General features: G+C 29.6%; 1 long non-coding RNA gene across 3 annotated transcripts; it reads left to right on the plus strand.

Annotated features, from left to right (window-relative positions):
* The first annotated feature begins 723 nt into the window (after nt 1–723).
* Nucleotides 724–4,283, plus strand: LOC110688914. Of its 3 annotated transcripts, none has more exons than XR_002504701.1 (5): nt 724–1,132; nt 1,689–3,516; nt 3,607–3,713; nt 3,799–3,865; nt 4,054–4,283. It is a non-coding gene; the product is annotated as an uncharacterized LOC110688914 (long non-coding RNA). The 3 variants fall into 3 exon arrangements; XR_002504702.1 differs by having other exon boundaries at nt 1,689–1,953; nt 4,054–4,275; XR_002504700.1 differs by having other exon boundaries at nt 1,689–3,713; nt 4,054–4,282.
* The last annotated feature ends 323 nt before the right edge of the window (nt 4,284–4,606 follow it).

A 4,606-nucleotide genomic window follows, 5' to 3' on the forward strand; every position in this document is an offset into this window, starting at 1 on the left:
GAAGTTATGGCCAAAATACTAAACTGGGCCCAGTTTGCTTTTTATATGCGGCCCAATGATCTAGAGGAAGGCCTATTATTAATTATCATTCATACAGCTATTAGGATTGATTATAGTTTTCTAGAATATTCTAGAAAGTTATTTTAATTCCTAATTTAATTATGTTTTAAAGAGTTTGAAATTTAATAAATCTACTCCTTTTTAGAATCCTTGTTTTGTACGAAGTTGAATATATTCAGATTTTATTTTCATGCTTCATAATCTTTATCTAGATCTTATATGGTTGGATAGATCTTGAAATTATCTTTCCAATGATATATTATAATATTAAATCCGAGCTATAACGAAAAAGATATAAATGAGATTAGAATTGTGTTGTAAAGTAGACTTCAAGAGCTTTCCAACAACATATTATATGCCTTTTTTGGACGTATGTATCAAAGGATATTATAAAAACAAAACGCGTGAAACTGATTATTACACTACTACAAAAGTGAACTTAAGTAACATCCATTGGTAACACTTTTAAAATTTCAAGATTATTTAATTTTTACGTAACACTTTGTTACTTTTGTAACATTGTATTATTAGGTAACATTTTTTGTAACACATTAATATTATGTAACACTTTATAGTAACACTTTGATATTAGGTATCATTTAGTAGTAACACATAGCGATTTTATACAAATGAACATTGTTAATACTGATACAAATTAAAAATTAATCGGAGCCCTATAGTCTTTTTTTCTAATTACTGGTATTTAATTTTTCAGTTTAATGTATCTTCTCCCCTCATTTTCTGTATTTGGTGAATCTCTCAGCCGCAGTGTCGCAGCTGCCGCAACCATCGCCGGCCAAAAATTCTTTTTCCCCTTCCTTTTCTCACTCCTCTAGCTTGGTATTCTAGAGTTTTATGAGATTTTACTTCTGCAATTCTCATTTTTTCTCTCCTCCAGCTTGGTATTCCAGGGCTTGACAAAATTTTGTGATTTTATTTCGAAACATTCATCTTTATTTATGAAATTCAGGCTTGATTTTCAACGAGATCAATGAAATTTTCTCATCGCTTCAATAAATTAGAGAAATGTTGCAAAAGACAGTCAAAATAATAAAGAAGAAACGATTTCTAGGTCTGGTTTGTTTTTCTTCTTCAATCGTTGAATTTCTATACTATATTCATAATTTTTGGAATTTTTACATTGTTGCCTTCATTTTCATATTAATCGCAATGATGCGTGACTATGAGTTTTCCTATCAAGTTGTTTGATACTTTGATGTCAACATTATAGTTTCTTAATTTGTTGTTCCTATTTAATAAATTAAATTTACAATTATGCATTGGATTTTCTTTGATATATTTGACAAGTACTGTATAGGTAAGCTTTCGAATTTTTTTATAATTGTGATGAATGAATTGATAATTTGTGATTGTAAATAATTGGGTTTAGCGTTTAATTTATGATTGAATCTGAATTGGGGGTAGATTATGCTTGATTCCTTAATTGGGGGTTTTGTAAATAATTCTCATATTTTAATTAATATATTGAATTAGGTAGTTTGTAATTGAATTGAGTGTTGATTTTAGGGTTCTAACTCTAATAATTGAATTTTAGTTAAGGGATCAGTATGATTAAATTAGCGAGCTCTAAGTGCTAACAATCATTTCTGGGTATATATTATTAATAGGCTTTCCTCAAAATTCCATGCAAATTGGTGAAATTGGCGATTCGTAGAAGGATTAATAATGAATGCATTAGTTGCAAGCCCATGGAAGAGGTAGAAGACCCCCAAATTAAAGACGATAAAGTTTTGATCAAAATTGAAGCAATTATGCTTAAACGTGCAAATATCATTTGGAGGAAGGACTCTTTGGAACTATCCTGGTCTACAATGTTCTGGAACTATCCTTCAATTTAGCAACAACGTCACTCGCTAGAGAGTTGGTGATTAGGTTACAAATTTTACCTTTTCTGCTTTAATTTTCCAATTATTTGCTATTGCTTGAAGTTTTGTGATTTGGGTTTTCATAATTTTTAATAAAAGTTATAATCTTGACAATTTTTTATTTGTGGGGTGTGATTAACTAGTAGTTTTGTTCTGTCTGCGATTAAATTGATTGATTAATCATATGTTAGTTTGTGCATTTTCTCTTTGCAGTTGATATGGTTTATTTCTAAATAGAAAATGATAAATGTTGGTTCAACATGTTGTTGATTGATGGTAGTGGAGGTAAGCTAAATATTGTTACATAAGTTGGTTGTCTGATTGATGCAGTAGAATGACTAGTAATGCTAAAGATGAAATGCATGTAGAGCTGGCCAAAATTGCCTTTGACAGATTTGATTTTACCATCTAAAGTTTCTTGTATCACATTTTGAACCATGTAGATCCTAAAGGGAAATTATCATGACTAGATATGCATTTAATGTTAATATTTATACAACATGGGTCTTAATTAATTCATTATTACTTATCGTTATTCATTAAATAAAAAAGAAATATATCTCATGAAACTAACAAAAAAGATTGTGTGGGCATATTTGAATTGCTATGTATCAAAAATTACAAAATTACTTTTAGTGCAATCGTAACATAATTTGAATGTGACTATATCCTCTTAATCTAGTATGGTAGTTCATTTTATACACAAATCTATAATTCCTTATTTCTGTATAATTGCTCTTTACTAGTTCAAAAATTTGGTATGAAGTGTACGTTTAGTTTATCTATTGTCAGTGTTCTAATTTAGAATTTTAGAGTAAGTATGGCGTTTGAGTTATACTTGTTATGATTTTTTTGAAGGTACAATTCTCTTTTGGTAGAGAATGAGTCATACGTACATACTTTTTTCTTAAAGTATTGGGCAGATTTCCGTAATCTGATCTTGTTGCACCTAGAGTTACCAATTAGTTATTGATTTAATACTCTACAATTGTTAGCTTCTACATAATGAATTTACAAATATACATAGTTTCATGAGCTAATATAAATTATATCATTATCATCCAAATATATCAAAAGTCAAAATCACAAAGCAATACTGAAGGAATTTTGGAATTAAGATAGTGTGATTAACAAAATGTGAACCACGAGGCTCACTACTTGCAAATTTTAATTGTGAAATAATTAGTGCAAAGAATTTTGATTTCTAACATTTGTGAGTCAAGTTGGTGGTAGTAGGCCTAGTAGCCTTTTTAGCGTTTTATCTGTGTACTTCTAATTTATAAGGGAAGGCAAAAGGAAGTTTCTATACGATCAACTGTCAAGGGCCTTGAGATAGTTTGTTGTGACTTGTGAGACTAGAGGAGCCTACCGGGCAATTTTGTTGATCAATTTGACTAGTACACTTTTCTTTTTAGTCTACATTTGATTTTTTTTTATATATATCATTCTCTTTTGTATTGTAAGATTTTGTGAGTGCCCCGTTCTTTTTAGTCGATTAGAAGTTCTAAAGATATCAGTAAACCATCTGCTTGTGGAACTTACCTATCCACCATATTGGATACCTGCAAAGGTGAAAATTTTCTTTTTTATATGTTCTAATATTGTTTTCGTAATTCCATGAATCAATACTCAAATCAATTCTCTTGGTCTTACTACGCAGGACTTTAAAGTCTGAATATTGAACGATGTTCGATCACGTACGAAAAAATTCAAATAGTTGCTGATTTGTTGGATTTTGGTTATGTACTGTCTCAGATCTCTTAGTGGGTAAAATAACTTGGTCAATATGTTATGTTTGATACTTTTTCATCCTTTAATTGAGCTTCTAACATAAATCTCTTTTTTTTGGCAGGACATAACAACCCTATATTCATTAACTCTTTATCCAACTAACTATCAAATCCTGGGAAGCTATAAAGGTGAAGGGTTTTCATACTTATTTGCGGCTGTCATTTTGAACCTTAACTTTCTTATAACTGTGATAGTTGTAGGTTTTCAGAACATAGATTGTAGTGAATAATTAATGAACTAAAATTATTGTAAGTGTGGTTAGCATCTCCATTTTATTTGACTAACCTTGGCTGATGCACTTGTGTTTACATTCCAGAGGATATGACTCCCACCCCAACAGACAGTACTCACAAAAAGGGAGGCGGCAGCGGAAGGAGGATGTGAATGATCGTGTTTATGCATTGTTTAAGCATTGTAGTTGTATTTTATTTTAATGAAATTGTAATAATTTTTTATTTTGACACAATGAAATTGTAATATTACAAGAATTTATTTATAATAAAATCTAAGTTTATTTATATACATTGGTTTGTTTATCAATTTTAGTGAAAAAAAGCAAAAAGTTTTTTTTTTTGGCATAAAGGGCACTAACCTATCTAAAAAAAACCGGTGCATATAATAATAATGATGGAAAAATGATTGAAAAGTGTTACCTAATAATGAAGAAGGTGTTACTTAAGTTTGCAAAAGTGATGCACAATGTCAGATAAAGTGTTACTACATGATTGAAAAATGTTACTAAAGATTAGTAAGTGTTACATAAGGAATTAAAAGTAACACTATAAAAATGATACTAATAATATAAACAACGTTACATAAAAGGGTTTATAGTAACACTTTTAAAAGTAATACCATACGTGACCCAAAGT

This window comes from Chenopodium quinoa, unplaced genomic scaffold (assembly GCF_001683475.1).
Source record: "Chenopodium quinoa cultivar QQ74 unplaced genomic scaffold, ASM168347v1, whole genome shotgun sequence".
Classification (NCBI taxonomy): Eukaryota; Viridiplantae; Streptophyta; class Magnoliopsida; order Caryophyllales; family Amaranthaceae; genus Chenopodium; species Chenopodium quinoa.